This window comes from Balaenoptera borealis (genome assembly GCF_965194805.1).
Source record: "Balaenoptera borealis genome assembly, chromosome: 11".
NCBI classification, from domain to species: domain Eukaryota; kingdom Metazoa; phylum Chordata; class Mammalia; order Artiodactyla; family Balaenopteridae; genus Balaenoptera; species Balaenoptera borealis.
In genome coordinates, this window is record NC_138868.1 from 109,435,315 (window position 1) to 109,453,254 (window position 17,940).

Consider the following 17,940-nt stretch of genomic DNA (forward strand, 5'->3'; position numbering starts at 1 on the left):
GGAGAAATACAAAGCTTAGGTTCTAACGGTTAAGAGCATGAAACCCCAAGACTGAGCTCAACTGCAGATGTGTACTTTACAGAAGCATGTACTAAAAAAGTGTACCTACACAGTCGACACAGAGAAATGGACAAGCATGGAAGTTTATTTTATGGATGGGCTTCAAGGGCAGATACACAGCGATTATCTAAGACTGGCCTCGGTAAACTCTGGCCAAGTCTGGCGTGTCCACCTGCTTTTACAATAAAGTCTTATAGGAACACAGCCCTGCTCAGCCTGTGACGTGTGGTCCAGGGCTGCTTCACACTGCATCCGTGGAGTCCAGGACTGAGGCAGAGACTGAAACCCAAAAGCCTCAACTCTACCACACAGCCCTTTCTGTTTCTACTTTTGACGCACGCAACTTCTAAACTTCACAGGGAAAAATCTCTGAACATCCAACTTTCTCTCCAGACCTTAACCCATTTCCTTCTCTTTCTACAAATATCAATTTGAAAAGATGTCCAGAACTTCCATTCCTGCAAGTCAATTATTTTCTCAGAATATTCAAAGCCATGGTCTACTTAGAAGCATATTTTAGATGAAGTTCCAGATTTTCTTTTATTGTGCTCTACTTTTTTATAGTACATTTTAGCATAAAGGGTACTAAAATTTTTTGTGTATTGTCTCACACTTAGAATCTCTCTGCCAAATCTTGCAATTTGACCAGGAATTTCTGGGGTGTGTGTTGATAACCATCAGAACATCCTTGACACCTCCAACCAGAACTGTATGGTGGGAAATTGAAAAGAAATGAATTCTGGGGGGGTCTTCAGTCTCCACTTTTTCAACATTTGGAGTTTTGTTTCCATTTTAACCTACTATTCCCAATAAGACATATTTCCTAATTTTCGGTATTGATTTTTATATTATAGAAGAAATACAAGGATGTGCTCAGTGTTTCTGGGCCATGTTCACACTACCATGTGTTCACAAAGGGATGTGTAAAAGCCCTAAGCCCTTAATTATATGGAGCCAGAAAACGTGAAAGGGGACATGTAACCAATGCACTGTTTGCAGGGCTCCCAGGCCGTGGGCTGTGCATAGGAAGTTTAGCCTCCAGACCCATGCAGTACCACCTGAGAACTCTGGGCTAATGCATCTCAAATCTCACACGTTTATCGGTAGGATTATATTCCTCACCAATCTTCCTTAGCTAAAGGTCAAGTGGATCATGGAGAGGGGTCTAGAAATAGCAAGGCACGTCCTTGAGACTCAGAAGCATTTGATGCAGGGAAAATAGGAGCCCTGGGCAAAGAAAGAAATTCACAGCTTACTGCAGACTTGAGAGTCTCACCATGAAGGGTTTTCTGAAGTGCGTGGATGGACCTCAGTGGGTTATTAAAGAGCGGTAGGGGTGGCCCAGTGCCTCTCCGGCCTTTGAGAATGGCCTCTCGGAGGGCAACCACCACACTGTGTGCAGGGGCAACAATGTAGAACTCACAGGAAAGATGCCTTTGGGGGTACCGCTCAGCTTCTAGTACAGGGAAGGGCAGGCTACAGAAAACACCATGAGGGCTGAGTGAGCCCACAGACAATGAGGTTCCCAGTCTGCTGAGCATTTGCTATACACAACCTCGTTAGACGCTTGCCAACTTTCTGAATTCTATACACCATCCTCGTTAAATGAATGATAAAATTAAGCCCTATTAGAATCAAACAGTTTGTCCAAAGGCATATAGTTGTAAATGATGGAACAGGACACAAATTCATATCTGATTTTTCACTACACCATCCTGGGTAGAAATACTAGTGTCCCAAGCTCTCCTGGGGACCAAAGCTGGGAGAAAACATTAACTTTTACGTAGCTTATAAATAAGCTTGTTGTTGTTTTTAGCCCACTAGAAATGATGATTTTAATACTTTAGGTAATTTCCTTTAGGCATATTGTGTATCCTAGGCTAAGTACAGCTCAGGACCTAGTTTCCCTTGGTAGCATATACTCTTAGCAGCCCACCTCTTTGTAAAACTAAAGTACCTTAACGATCATACGTGGAGGTGTGGACAGTGGCATGGAAACCCCCGTCACATTCCTGTCCTCTCTCTATATTTTACAGCGTGAGGCATAGAACCCGAGATGTGTTGCCCATTTCTCTCGGAGACCTTCTTAAGGAATATTCATGAACTACTTTTTGCGATACGGAAGCAGTTCAGAGACAAAAGGGGCCCATGACGTCTCCGATGTTGGACCAAGTGTTGCTCGTTTCATGGTGTCATGTGCCAGGTGCCTGGAGACAGGCTGACAACCTGTGTTCAGATTAGCACTGCCCCTCCCTCCGTGACATTGCGTTGATAGAAAGATTTCTTTCCCTAAATCCTAAGTAATAATGATAGTAATTAAAATACTGTGCATGGCGCCAATTAATGGTGATCAGGGAATTTACTTAAATCAGTCAAATCTAAAAGTTATTGCTTTGATAGCCATATCTGAGTATAGGGTGGAGTTTCCAGAAATAGAATGCAGTGTCTGTTTATGGGGTGGGGGGTGGGCAGGATAAGTATTGAATGGGCTGAGAAGCGGTCTGAGCATTCCCAAGCCCCTTTCAGTACCTGCAGAGAGCTCCATAATTCATAACCTTGAAATGCATAGGCTGATAATTGCCTTAATCACTAGAGAAACATGGCTAAAATGGACTGAAATAAGCCATAAAACTCATTACAAGATAACAAGATTCTATCTACTCTCCAAGGTCATGTTAGAGCTCCATAAGGTCAAGGAGTTAATCACCTCGTTCAGTAGAAGCACCATAGATAAGAAACGGGTGTGTGTGTGTGTGTGTGTGTGTGTGTGTGTGTGTGTGTGTGTGTGTTGTTTAAATCTCCCTAGAATCCAGGACAATAGAGATGGCCAGGTAGGTGAAAGGAAAGTGGACAGCAGTCTCTGAATAGCCAGTCATTTGTGCTTTCCTTTTTTAACTTCTGGAGCAAAATCGTCTGGGGTGTTTGCTTTGCAAAGTTAGCATTCCCTAGAATGAGCCCTTCCCGTACAGATCAAGTAAGCTGTCAACAAGTCAAAAGTGGAGCCAGGTCATGGCTTTAGAGTCTGGACAAACTTCTTTCCCACTGGCCTGATGAAGTGCACCATAGGCAGTTATACAAGAAGGAGTTTTAGGTATCACCTACTCTTACCTCCACGTCTGTCAGATGAGAGAAACAAGGTCCAGGTAGGTGCAGGGCTGTCCAAAGTCCCACGGGTTGTTTCCGGTGTAGCAGAACTGTGAGGTCGTGCAGAGTGCAAAACCTCTCATTTTACTAAGAGATCATGTTCTCGAGAGGGAAAGGCACAGCCTGAGGGCAGCACATATCTTTCCCTGGAGATGACATCTCTTCATTCCCCGATGATGCAAAGAGCAAGGTCCTCTTAAACGTGGAGGGCAAACCCTCACATCCTCACACACCTCAGGTGTGGCCTTAGAGTTACGTCTGTGAAACCTGGCCGGGAGCTGTTGTTTCTCTTGCCTTTTTGTCCTCATCTGATGACGGTGGCCCTCAGCCTTCTCTCCAGGCCCTCAGCTTACCCCTGCTCCCCATTCTTCTCCAAAGATGCCAAGAAGCTAGGCTTAGATCTACATCGAAGACTAGATCTAGACTTCCTTGTTTTCTCAGTAAAGACTGAAGAACAGCAAAAATAACAAAACTGCCAAAAGGATGTTTATGAAGCTAAAATGAGATTATGGGCCTGATTCATAGAAAGTTCTCAATAAACAGTTATCACCACCATCATCATCATCAGTTTAAGAAGGGTTGTGTTGAGGAATATTAGGAAAAAGTGGCTGACTAGTCTTCATCACTGCTATGGTCTCGTTAAAGGAAATGGGCTTACGTTGCAGCAGAAAAAATACTTAATTTTTTAAAAATAAACTTACTGGGAAATTCTGTTATTCAATTCCAAGGAAATATCTAAAAATCCCTCTGCAGTCCTCTTGGGATGATAAATGAGTTATTGTTTGGAGCCAAGGAGTGACTCTAGTGCCAGCTCCAAATGTTTTCAGGCATCTAGACACCATTTATTATCAATAAACTACATGTAAATTTAAATCTACTGATCAGGAATCCTAGTTTTTTTTTTGTTTGTTTCTTGTTTTTATGGTACAATGTGATTTACAAATCTATAGCTGAAAAAGACCGAGAAAGCTATCATTTTTATAGTTAACCTAACAAGAAACTCTAGTTCCTGGCTTCTGCAACTGCCAACTCCCCTGGAAAGATTTTTCTTTAAGTTTGCTTTGTAAAAACAATTTAAATTAAGCTCCCAAATATGCATTTACTGAGGATTTGCTTTGATAGATTCTGTGTAGGTGGCGATTGCAGAATTAATCTTCAGTAAGTACATTTTTGATAATCAGTTGATTTTCATTTAACACATAGTAACCACCATATAAACTCAAGTCATGTATATCTAGTCAAAAACAAGTTGAATAAATACCGACCAGTTATTAAAACCATTTATTGAGAATTAACTCCTTGTTACTATCTGGATCCAAATCCAGTGGACACATTTGGTAGTTAATGTGTGGGATTCCCTGGTAGAAGCCACGGAATAAAGCTTATTCACCGATATCCATAGGATTCTTGGATATGCATCCAGCTTGGGGCTAACTAGCAAGTCTCAGTGTTTGGCCTCTTAGGCTGAGAATAAATGAAGAGAGTATAAAAACCAAACTGGAGCCCACGAGGAAGGGACGCTTAGGGCAGCTGATCAGCTGTGCCGCTCCAAGGAGCTCCATATGCAGTCGACCACAGGCTTAGAGGTGGTCGCCAGTGGTGCGGCCCCTGCTGGCAGCCCTCCATCAGAATCCTCAGAATATGGGCACAGAGTCAGGGTCTGCCACTGAGTTCTAGGCCTAGGAGTTAACAGCTTGTGACCTTGGGCACCTGACGGGCTCTCTAACATGTTTCCTCCTTTGTGAATGTAAATGTAATGTGTAATGTGGGAATGTAAAAGAATATTGACGTCGTAAGACTGCTTATCAAATGTGATAGTAAGGAGGTGCATGAAAGGACCTTGGATGCTGTACAGCACATGAATAGAGGAACTGTCGTTGTGATGACTTTCCAGGGAGAAAAGGTTTGAGATAATACATTAAGGTTTCTGATGAGGCTTCCTTGGCAACCAAATGTATTCGTTGGGAAGGTCGGTGTCCAGATAATACTCAGATTTCCAGTGGCCACAAACCAAAACTATGCAAGATGGTGGGTCCAGTCTCGGTTCCCGTGGCAGGGGCCCCAGGCCCAAGTCCACGCAGATGGGAGCTTACCTTCCTGAGTGCTGGACCCACTCTCGCTGTTGATCTTTTTGGAAGATTGTGCCTCGGCAGTGTTGTCAAATAGGTAGCAGTCCAACTTGGGGCAAGACAGCAGCTGACTCCCCTCACTCTGGAAAGAGCCAGAGTAAGTCCTGGGTTGGGAAAGGGTCCATCCTTTACCTCCTTAGGGGCTCCAGGAAGTCAGAAGTCTGGGGCCAGAAGCTCTGGAGCTCGATCCTGTCCAGCCTGCCCTCCCCTGGCTGCTGGGCTGCCAGAAGGGAAGAGGGGGGAGCGTTCCCCACTGTGTCATGAGTAAACCAGCCAACAAGGGAAGGTGTGTCACACTCTGTTCTTCCTCTTCCCTGCAGCGGGGCTGGCCTCTTAGCACGTCCGGGCGCTGCTGGTGGCAGTCACTCCGCCTTCCCAGATCCACTTAGAATGCAACCTGTGAATTGCCTTCATCTTTTACTGCTCTGCCAGGTTGTTTACTGGGCAGCCTTATTACCAATCTCCTAAAATCCCCATCAACTCCATAGATCATAGGCTAGAGCATGAGTACAGCTGCCAGCCTGCATGAGGAGCCTCTGCAATGACTCACCAGGGCCTGGATTAAGCAGGCCTTTGTCACCAGGTCCCCAGTGATGGACACAGTGTGCAACATTGAACCAGCTCCAGAAACGAGGAGGGGGAAGGAAGGAAGAAAGAGATCTCAGCAGTCTCTTTTTAAATTTTTTCCCTTTTTATGCATTTTTTTGCTGAATGTGTTCTTTTTTTTTTTTTTTTTCTCTCTCCCTCTGTTCTTTCAGTCTTCCTCTACCTAGTGTCTCTCTTAGCCTCAAGAAGCAGAGGTGGGGCGATAGAAAGACAGCTTCATAGCCCTCGCCGCTCCCCCTGGAGGCCTGGCAGCAGCCAGCAGGCCCTGTGGGGTGGGGGGCTGGCAAGGCTCAGGCCTGGCTGGCTGCAGCTGTGGGAGAAATCTCGGATGAATTTCAAAACCTGCCTTTGCTTTGGATGTGATCAACAGTCACAGCGGGGCCTCTGTGTTTTACTGTGTGAGCAAGCTCAGAAGGAGGGAGCAAATGCAGCCCCCCACTCGCCCCTCCCCTGCTGCAGTGTGGCCGAGGGGAGGGCATTGGGAACTCCTCTACCTCCCTGCCGTGGGCCTGGGTCTGCCGTGGGCCTGGGTCTGCCCCGAACACAGCAGTCCTGGAAGAGGTGGAAACAGGGGCTGTGCACTCAGCAGGCAGGCCGGCTGCCGCTGTCCCCAGCTGTTTAGCCAGATGCAGAAGGGCGGCTTGCCCTCGGGTCCTGCCAGAAGGTCCTGGGCAGAGCCTGGGGGCACCCGCACGTGTGGGCTCCTGGAGCAGCTTCCGGTATGAGAACACGGATGGAGATGGTAGCCAAGCACCCTGTCTTCGGGCTCTGCCCCCTTAGCCTCTTCTAGGCTCTCCTGGGGACTGGCTTGTGGGTGACAAGAAGCTCTGGTGAGAAAATGTTGCTGGAAGAGGGCTGTCGATTACAAAAGTCCAAGCAAAGAAAACCTCGTCTCAGGTTATCACGGCCTCCAGCCTTATCACAAAGGTGCATGTGGCGCTCACAGGAGGAGCTTATGAAACGGTTGTTGATTGAGCACGTGCCCGACTCTCTACCGGAAGACAGTGCGACAGCCTCGTGGTTTCCTGCCTGTCTAATGGGTCGTCCGCTCACAGACTGACTCAGCAGACGTAGAACACGTATATCCTCGTGTTCATGGCTGTCCCCGGGGTCACGCCGCACGACACCCTCCTTCCTGCCTGAGGGCGCTGCTTGGTAGCTTGTACGGCTCCTTCTTAAAGGAGTCAAGTCCACCTCTGGCAGCAGGGGAGGTGGGACGAGGGAACTCCGGCCTCCTGCCCTTTCTGCTGGCAAAGCCACTTTCACAGAAATGTTTCCTTCCTGGCACAGCCCTGGGAAGATGAGGACGAGCCAGGTGGGCCCCCTTTCCCAGTGGCAGGGCCACACCCTTACGTCGGTTCCAGAGAAGCTGGTGGGAAGTTCAGGGTCCTCACAGTCCCAGGAGCTGCAGTTGTAACGGGGAGGAACCCCTCCAGGGCATGTTTCTTTCAAAGAGCCTCAGGGTCTGTCTAATGTGCTCACCCAGGAGCTCCCCGGAAATGCAGATTCTCAGGCCACACCGCAAACGGGCTCAATCAGAAATGGGGGCTGGAGCCCAGCAGCCTGTCCTTTAACCAGCCCCCTGGGGGTCCTCAGGCCTGCTCTACCTCACTGGTTCTCAAGCTGCACTACAGGTTGGGATCACCTGGGCGGTTTTCAAAAGCAGTGATGCCAGGGTCCTGCTCCCAGGAATTCTGATTTGATTAGACTGGGACAAAGCTTGGGAACTGGGATTTTTTTTTTTTTAATGTATTTTTTAGTTTTGCTTGGTTTTGAGCTTTTTTTTTTTTTTATTATAAATTTATTTATTTATTTTTGGCTGTGTTGGGTCTTCGTTTCTGCGCGAGGGCTTTCTCTAGTTGCGGCGAGCGGGGGCCCCTCTTCATCGCGGTGCGCGGGCCTCTCACCGTCACGGCCTCTCTTGTTGCGGAGCACAGGCTCCAGACGCGCAGGCTCAGTAGCTGTGGCTCGCGGGCCCAGTTGCTCCGCGGCATGTGGGATCTTCCCAGACCAGGGCTCGAACCCGTGTCCTCTGCATTAGCAGGCAGATTCTCAACCACTGCGCCACCAGGGAAGCCCGGGAACTGGGATTTTTAAATCTGCTCGGGCGATTCTAATGGGCATTGAAAGTGGAGAACCACCGATGTCACGGGAAAGGGGGCCTCGGATCCTTATCCCATCCCAGAATTTTGGCTGTTATGCTTTTTGTTTTCTGGAATTCTTAGCAATCTGGGGACGTTTGCCCAGTCATTAGGAGAAGATGCTAATTAGTACCGTCTAAGCTGGTACCTTTCACCTTCCTTTACAGAGACAGTCGCAGGTAAACAGGGACTGTGCGGCCAGGTGGGGTCAGTGCCAGTGTCTGGGGTTTTCTGGAATGCAGGGGAGTCGCCGGTACATCTGGCTTTGCTCCGGTGGCTGTTCCCCTACCTGTGCCATGAGTGCACTGGGCTGCGTCCCTGCTCCTAGTCCCAGACCCCTCTCCTGACACCGCTTCCACCCCAAATCCCCACTGAGGAGTGGTGGAGAAAGGAGGGTGGGGCTGGCAGGGAGGAAAATGTAGCTCTCCTGGATGTTGAGCACATGTCTGATTGTAAAAATCAGGAAATATACTCACCAGAAAAAAAAGAAAACATCTACCCAGCCAAGCTCTGTGTGAGGTAGTGAGGAGAAAGGAAAGGCGTTACTCAGAGGAGCTCTGGTCTCCAGTGGCAGCCTCAGAGAGCATAGAAACAGCTCCCTTCTGATGCTGGGATGAAATGCTTTGCCCGTCTTGGCCTCTGTCCCCACCCACCTCTGGCCATGCTGCTAGCTCCTGCTTCACCCCAGGAAAGGATGTGAGGACACGTGAGCGACAGCCAGACTGGCCGTCAGTTCTCCCCATCCTTCCCTCGCTCCCCCTGCATTCACCAGAGTCCAGCTGGCATGTCCCTGGGCCTAGGGTTTCCCACCAATTAAGTATTAGTACCAGCCCTCTGTCTCCAGAGCATGGAGAGGATGTGGTTAGCAAAAGTGGAGGCTCTTGCGTCTCAGCAGTTCTGCTTTGGGGAGAAGGGAACCCAGAGATGAGCCCGAGAGATTCCACCCCACCCCCATCCCATTCGAGGGTTGGCTGGAAAAGAGTTTTCAAATCCAACCCACTGCCTTTTAGAATACCTGCCTAAAACTTCTCCATCTCTAGATGATCCCACGTCATTTCCCCACCTCAAAAGACTCAGAAGCAATTCTTACTGCTTTTCTTTCCTGCAGTACAGCACGGGCTGTGGTGTGGTGTCTCTGAATCAGGAGAATAACTGCAGGTCTTTAGGAGCCCTCCCTCCTGGTGGGATTTGGCACAGAGCTGTGATGGGTGCCAAGGAGGAGTTGAAGGCTTGGCCATGTGTGGTCCGTTACAGAGATGCTGCTGAAGGATGTGGGATGGGGCTCCTGTGGATGGGTTTTCAGATTCCCACTTTGCAGAGTGGGTGTAAGAGCAGGACAGGAGAGGTCAGGCACTGCCAGCTCTGGACCCGGGCACTTGCCTTTTCATCCTGTCTCCCTTCCCTTGAGGCCCAAAGGCCATCAGAGGGAGGACTTGAGAAGAGCTAGTCTGGGCTCAAGTTTGGAATAAGTATGCAGCTGTCAGTATAAACACTTGTACTGTCAGAAGACCCATTTCCAGGGAGAGCACTTGAACTACCTTTGGAATGTGTACATTTCAGGCTCGCCTGAGTCCTTGGTGCTCCGTGAGACACCCTGGGGGTCGGGCATCCTTTCTTAACTCTCAAAGGCTAAGGAGCGTCCTGGCTGTGGGACCCAATGGGTTAACAGAGCCGCCTTCACACTCAGGTTAAAATGAGGAATGGAGGTCTGCAGAAGACCGTCTGCAGTTGAAACTATCACGAACAGTCAGGCTGTCACCACTTGTGGTTTTACGATGGCCCTATAAAGAGCAGACAGGAAAATCACTGAAATGGGTTGGGCTTGCAACGCCTTGAGAAGAGACAATGTCAGGCGAGCCTGTCTGCAGAGGCAGCTCCTGTCTGCATCCCAAGCCCTTCAGAAAGGCGAGCATCCGAGCCCCACCTTAGATTCGGAGACAGGTCAGTGGGGAATTCCTTCGCAGAAGAATGATGCAGGACAGGAGGCAGAAAACGAAGGCGAGCGTGACCTTGCTGTGGAGGGATGGAGGACCCAGGGTGAGCAGCGGATTTCTAATGCAGCTTTGCAGCTGGAGCTGCTCGAAAAAGGCCAGCCTCTTCTTTGAAGTTTTCCCTGATCCTCTCCACTGATTTCCAGTTTGTTTGTTTCCCTTTATATTCTTCTCAGCACCCAAGTGAAAGACGCCGGTGCTCGGCCCTCTCGTGGCACCCCATGCCTGCCCCGTCGTGTCAGCCCTGATGCCGGCTTGTAATTCAGCGCTTCCTGGTCCACTCTCCCCCTAGACTCCAAGCAGTCAGGGATCACATCTTTCATCTCTGCAGCCCCAGAGCTATCACAGTATCTGGTGTATATAGATCCACAGTCCCTTACCTGCAATTCCAAATTCAAAATTTCTGAGAACCTAAAGTTTTCTTATAACTCATTTTGCAGTAAAATCTGGGCCAGATGTTGGCAGGTTTGCAGAGTCAAGATGTAGTAGCAGAGTGGAGACAACAGACTCTAACCATTGACATTGTGGAAGAAACACTAAAAGCTAGTGCAAGCAGTAGCAGCAGGGCTCCGAGGAAGGGGTAATACATCTGGGGACGTGGACAGGACAGCCTCAGAGACCTCCCGGCACTTGAGCTGGGTTTAAATCGTAGGTCCGATTCCCAAAGACGAGGGGATGGTGGGGAGATAAACTTGGAACATCATGTAATAGGATTTCCCGAACTTTCTGTATTCTTCTCTTGCCATGGAGTTTCCAAGCTCTCCCAGGGCTGGGACGTTGCCCCATTTTTTCCCATTCTTCTTTTCTTTTTTTTTTTTTTATAGTAATCTTTTATTTATTTATTTATTTATTTATTTATTTATTTATTTATTTATTTATTTATTTATTTATTTATTTATGGCTGTGTTGGGTCTTAGTTTCTGCGCGAGGGCTTTCTCTAGTTGTGGCAAGCGGGGGCCACTCTGCATCGCGGTGCACGGGCCTCTCACTATCGCGGCCTCTCTCGTTGCGGAGCACAGACTCCAGACGCGCAGGCTCAGTAGTTGTGGTTCACGGGCCCAGTTGCTCCAAGGCACGTGGGATCTTCCCAGACCAGGGCTCGAACCCGTGTCCCCTGCATTGGCAGGCAGATTCTCAACCACTGTGCCACCAGGGAAGCCCTTTTTCCCATTCTTTCCACGTGGCCCAGTAAAAGGCATTCTGAGGACTATCTAGAATTCTCCTATTCTGCAGGAAAGAGTTCTGGGCCTTGCACATAGATTGTGATCAAGAATACAGTTGACCCTTAAACAACACAGGTTTAAACTGTGCAGGGTCATTTACACTGGATGTTTTTCAGTAGTAAATATTACAGTACCACACAATCTGTGGGTTGGTTGAATCCCCGGATGTGGAACCCTCAGACAAGGAGGGTCGACTCTAAGTTACATGAGGGTTTTTGACTGGGGGGGAGGGTCGGCGCTCCTAACCCCTGTGTTGTTCGAGGGTCCGCTGTATTTTCTTGAATAAATGAAACCTTAGAACGTGTGACTTTTTACATTAATAAGCTTTATTCTTTATTTGCATTAGAGCAGTTTTAGATTCCAGCAAAATCAAGCAGAAAGTACAGAGATTTCGCACACACACACCACCTTACACAAGCCTCCCCCGTTATCAACAGCCCCACCAGAGCGGAACATTCCTTGTATCCATGTACCTACACTGAAACGTCATTATTTTAATGCCCGTTTATCCTCACGTAAGAGAAATAACGGAGGCAGACAAGGCATTGCTCCCCCAGATCTGATTCAGCACCTCTCTCTACTTCGCCCACCTAGAGGTTCCTGGTCTACTGAGAAACCTGCCCGGCGGCAATGCCACAGAGCAGAGAGGGGGCAGGATGACAAGCTTTGAAAGGTGTAAACACGGAGAAGGCAGAGAAATCATTCTTGTGCAACAGAGGGAAACTCATAGGCCTCGATATTAAAGATGGAGAAAGGCCTACGGGATCAGTTCCCTCCCTTGGGGAGCAGAGTCGGGGAAGTAATCCAGGCCCACCAGTCCAGACCTCTCACTCGCTGGGAGTGCAAAAGCCGTGTTCTTCACCGTCTCCCTGGGGCAGCTGGAGCCCAGTGTTGTCTGTCTTGTTCCAGGAGTGCAGCCCAAAGACACCAGGACTGGACACCAAGCCCTGAAAACCATTTGCCCTTTACGGTTTACAGAGCACATTTAAAGGATCATACCCGCCTCGTCACATCCTGGTGGGATTTGCAGGGTGTGTAGAAACCTCTCCGTCTCTCAGATGAGGGCGCTGAGGCCAAGCAAGCTGGTGGACGTCTCACACCGGGTGAGGGGTGGAGCCAGAGCCTGGGATGCAGGTCCTGGGCCGTGCTTCCTACAGGGCATGGAGGGAGGGGGCCTTGCTCTCCTGGTCCCTGGCCACAGCCTGTGATAAAACCTGATCAGTTATTCGTAGTGTAACACCCATAAAAGACATCACCATAACCATCCTTCTGTAGCAGAGAAGAAGGTTTTAATTTGTGTGTAGGAAGAAAAGTTTCTGAGTCACATACTTTTAGGAAAAGCTTAAGCGTGGCTCTTCTCTATGGACCTTCTCCAAGCTTTTAAGATACTGATGTGGTCATGAATCTCCACGGCAAAGGGGACACAGCATGTCCATATTCAACCACGATTCTGTCCTTAGCAGAGCTTCTTGAGTGGAAAACTCTTTGGGGAATGAATGCAGCCTTAGAACTGGTCAAACGGGGAATAAGTGGTAACCTTTCTATTCAACCTTCAGCTCTGGGGTGTCCTCTGTAGAGGTTCTCAGAGAAGCTTGGAGGGGAAAAAACAAAACTAAATCTCTAAGAAGAGGCTCAAAAGAACTGAGTTATTCAGGCATAATAAGAAAAAGATAATAGCAGCCCACTAAAATCGACTTTAAACTATTGAGCACGTGAGGGGATTTGGGACCTGGCACGGTAAGGGGCTGTTCTTGGAAGAACACGGGACTGAGCCGGGCGTCCTTGTAGCAGAGTGAGGGGTTGGGGGTTTGCTCAGCTGTGAGGAACCTGTGGTGTGAAGGGTGGGTGCCTTGGAGCCCAGGGGCCAGACAAGGGCCCCAGCATCCCTAGTTCACAGACAGAGGGTCTCCTAGGATGTGGATGGACCAGGCTGGATCCTACTTGGAGGGAGGGGACCAGAGAAAATCACCCATGCAAGTTTCAGCTGGCCTCACGGTGCTGCGATAACTAGCGATTTCTGTAGAAACAGGTGTGAACCCTGAGCACAAAAGCCACCCTTGGATGCTGTGTGATGAAGTGGGCGGTGGGGAGGATAGAGACCTTGGCTGAGTTCATCCCAGCTGGGAGGAGAGAGGGGGAGGTGGGCGAGGGAGACAGAGAAAGACGCAGAGCCAGAGGAATCCGAGAGGCCCCAGAGCCTCCAAGGAACGTCACCCTGTGGGAGCTGTCACCCTGCTCCCGGGCAGGCACTGGCCAGCACTGACCCCAGGTCCCGATGCGCCCCTCTTCCCTCCCCCGAGAGGAGAGGCTCCACACACTGTACAAGCTCAGCGCCCGCATCCAAGCCCCTTGGTCTCCATGGTGCCTGGTCCTCCTTCATCCTCCTGCCCTTTCCTCTATGAAGAGAGGGACCCGGCAGCACGGGGCCAGGGTGGCAGGGAGGGACAAGCGCCCACCACAAAACAAGAGGAAAGCACGAGGGGAGGCTGGGCCCTGGGGATGGGCTTCTTGCAGAATCCCGAGTTTCATTAAATATAGAAAGGTAGGATGAGAAAATAACATCCACTCATTGTTAAAGTTTCAAAGTCGGAAGCTGGCCTTGATTTCAAAAAGCTTGTGTGTAATGTGATGCACGGCTTTCTCTTCTGTTTCTCTTTTTATAGGTAAGTGACATTTCATTCTGCTCATCCCCAAGGCAAAGTTGGATGGTTTTAAAGTGGAAAAAAAAATGATCGGAAAAGAAACGGGGAAGGTGGGAAGAGGTGGCCATCGAGGGCGGTACAGGTAGGTGCCCCACGAGGTCGTCATCCTTTGCGCAGGCAGGGAGGGGGGGGCGCCCCCGAGCGGAGGTGAACGCCTTACCCCAGGACCAGAGGTCCGAGTCGTGGCCGTGGCTTTTGACATGTGGCGCCTTTGCTCCTGGGAAGAGGTCTGTTCTCAGCACTCGATGCCCAGGGCTGTTGCCGAGAAGTCTTTCCCTGGTGAGGTTTCCATCCTGAAACGGGTCGGGTTTTGCACCCTGGTGCTGTGCATCAGCTACGTTGCTGTGGTTTGCTGGTAGAGGAGACAGAGGTGAATGTGCTTGCATCTGGAGAGGCGGAACAAACGTCCCGAGGAGGAGAATTAGGCAAGTGGAAGGTGGACATTCCTGTTGTGATAGGACTGCAAATGTAACGGAAATTTCTGGACAGAAGGGAGATTTGTGGTGAAACTGAGATCCTCTGGTACATTAAGAATCATTTACTTCAAGGTCTGTCTAGTTTCTATGGACGTATTTTTCTATTCCTGCCTGGGTGCTGCACCTAAGACACCACTTATTTTCTCCTTGGTCTGCAGCAAAGCGGCATCTAAAGCTGGAGGCTGACTTGTCATTATCGCCGCCTTACCTCTTCTTGGTCGTTCAGGGAAGGTGTTTTGAAGTTCGAGATGAGTTTGGGCTTTCTACTCTTCTGAAATTCAATTGCTCTCCCCTAAGATTAAAGCGGAAGGACTTTTATTTTTCCTATAACTTGCGAACGATCCACTAAAATAATTGACTGATGGCTCTGCCCACGTGTATTTGCTATTTTCTTTGAGAGAAAGAAAGAAATGTAAAGCGTTCTATTTAATAGTCTGTAAATCTAGGTGGGGAACATACAACTCAACTCAATAAAAATATTTAAAATGCAGGGTCCTATCATGTCCAGTTAAGAGAGGTAAACAGAATTGATTGAGGGATGGGTTGGGAGGAAGGAGAGAAAGGTATAAACCACTTCAGTCAGTGGTCCTCAGAGGGGAAATTCTCATCCACACACAGGAGACAAATCTGCAGACATTAGAAATGTTAGAAAGAGGCAAAAATACAAGAATTTGTTGTTTAAGATATTTAGTTCCATTTCTAAATTTTGGCTACATGGTTGTTTTTTTTAAATTCTCTTTTCCTCAGTTTCAACACAGAGGGGGAAAAAAAAGCTCAAAATGCAATTACCTCCTCTGAAATGTGAAAAGTTTCATTGTATCCGGAAAATCGCCGTGCATCTCTTTTTATGACATCATATCCCAATCTTGCGTTCTTTTATTATATTTTCACTGAAGGCACAGTGACTCACGTTGTATTTTCATGGCTGTAGACAGGCCTGGGAATGCTTCTTGGTATTTACCCTGCAAAATGGGGAAAATTAGGCTGCCTCTATCGGGATCCTAGCCCAAGAGAGAGCTCTGTACACCCTGAACCTGTTTTGAAAATGCAGAAAAACTGCACCCAAGAAACAATCCTAGAATCTTGCCTGACAGGGCAATACAAAGATGGGGTTCTTAGCCATAGGGCTTTCTGTAGCCCCTTTGTCACAAAATGCAGGTTTCTCTTTGCTACCTATGGATCAAGGTTGAGTGAGTCATTGACTTTGTTGGAAAGTTCATCTCTTTTTGGAATTTGTCAACAGAATAAGGGCTGCGACGTAATTTCTTCTTTGTCTTGATATTCTGCCTTTTCTGCCGATGGCAGGTGTTGTGTTGGGGGGAGGGGCAGAATTCACCCCCAGGCTTCCCCTTTGGGCACGCTAGTTTGCCTTGTTGGTCAGAGGCAGGGGTACTGAAAAGCCAGTCTGCTGGAATGGATGAAGTCAGTGCCTTGGAATTTCCTATTAATAAGGAGGTAATAGAGTATATGTTAATTTTACAAGAAAAATTTCCACAGGGTTTATAAGAACAATGGATATATTTGAATAGTTTCCATACGCTGTGGCTCTCAGAACTATGAGAATAAAATTCCATTTGCGTTATAAACAGCACACCCACAGCATTACTGTGTCCTGTGGAATCAGAGGACGAACAGGCAGGGCTTGCACACACATACATCCCCAAACACACCAACACTTGCACATACAACACACAAATGCATATTTTTAGATGCAAACACACAAAGCTGTGATTTTTGCCTTTGGAAGGGAACAGAACCTTTCAGAACCAGCGCTGCCCTCTCATTGTCGTTTCCCAAGACAGCTTAACGTGCTGTTTCACTCCCCCATCACCTCCCGGTCGCCCGGCCCAGTCACCGTATTTACTTCACAGTTTGGTCGCCGAAAGCCAGTTTCTTCATCGCTTTGGAATCCGTTGATCCATCCCCCTGCCCACTTCAGTCCCCCTGGTGGGCACAGTTAACCACCAGGGTCTAGCACTGATCTCCCTCCCTGATCTTCTCTCCACTCTCAGCTCTGTGGCCTTCCTTGATCGCTCTGTCCGTCCGCACCGGTTCTGGCCGGGAAGGAGGGCCAGGCTGTCCGATGGAGTTTGTGCTTCTGGGGCCCTGGGGTCTCTGGGTGTCCAGAGGCAGCAGTGAGTGTGAGGCGGTCAAATTCCACAAGCCGCTCCTCTGCCACCTTTGCAAGGCCTGCTCCGGGGGTGGCAGGAAGCCCCACACGTCTGACAAGGACCATTCTGTTACATATCTTTAAAGCTAACCTTCATGAATTGCAGACACCATGCTAAGCCACGCAGACGCACACACTCACACACACCTCTCTCTCTCTCACATAGTTTATTTTCAGAACAATCCTATCATGTTGGTGTTATCATCTTCTTTTTACAAACAGGGAAATCAGGGCATAAAGAGATGAGATAATTTGCCCAAGGTCACGTGACCTTGAAGGCTAAATTTGAATCTGCCCCTCTCTCATTATTATATCCATGCTCTTAACTGCTGTATCCCACTTAGAGCACCTATACTGTCCCAGAAGAGGACATGGTGACAGGGAGGGGAAGTCTTTACATCACACAGGGCTTGCTCCTTTCTAGCTGTTCAGATCAGCCCAACTCTGGACCAACTAGACACCCTCTGGACAGGGTCTTGGAGGCACCAGCCCAGGGAGGTGGAAAAGAAATGGCGCAGGCTTAGATTCAAACTCAAGTTTCAGGCCTGAATCTACCATCAATTTACTGTGTGACTCCAGGCAATTTATTTAATTCTCTTAGCCTCTTACATCATGAAAAAGGCATATGAAGTATGGTTCTATTTTATAAGCCTAATAGGAGACCACATCAGAGAACAGTACCTATGAAAGCATGCTCTAACAATACCTACTCATTATCATTACCTGAACAATCCCCTTTCATCCTGGTTCCCCAAATCTCTAAGCCTAGTTCTTAATTTTTCTGATGAGGTCTAGAATTTTTGCCAAAAGCAAAGAACAGTTCTTGGCAGGTTTCTGAGCCTTCACTTCCTTTCAATACCAGGCCTAGTGGAGAGCAAAATTAGCCTGCCAATCACTCAGAAAAGTGTGGGCCCCAGGAAATTAAATTCCCCCTCTCTCCAGCTGTCTCCCCCCCTAGTGCCAGGTACCAAATGAATACGCAAGCCAGGCGTTTCCATTCCCGTCTCTTCCTCCTGTATGTTCATTTGATCATTTTAGTAGAACAGAACAAACCTAGTGGATTTGAGAAGTAATTCATTATCCCCCAAAGCCAAAGGTTATAGGATGGAGTTAGTGGGAAGGTGGGTATGCCTCTCTTACATCATTCTTTTGGATTTGAACATTTTCTTTTTCCAGCAATATTTAAAAGCCTCTTTTCACACTGGTCACCATCCTTTCATGGCCAACTGAAAGCAGAGAGGTGAACAAGGGACTAGGCCCGCTCAGCACACCCTCGGAGCTTGTGTGGCTGACTTGGT

At 48.4% G+C, this 17,940-nt stretch overlaps 1 protein-coding gene across 5 annotated transcripts in view; it reads left to right on the forward strand.

Moving 5' to 3' along the window:
* Positions 1–17,940, forward strand: part of NTM (neurotrimin) — a 935,126-nt gene that overhangs the window by 263,712 nt on the left and 653,474 nt on the right. The window contains exon 1 of one of the 5 annotated variants that reach the window (XM_082343118.1): positions 14,061–14,078. The exons of the other annotated variants lie outside the window; for them this stretch is intronic. The gene's annotated coding sequence lies outside the window, so the exon portion shown is untranslated. Of the gene's footprint in view, positions 1–14,060; positions 14,079–17,940 lie in introns of those variants that run through there. 5 annotated transcript variants of the gene reach the window in all.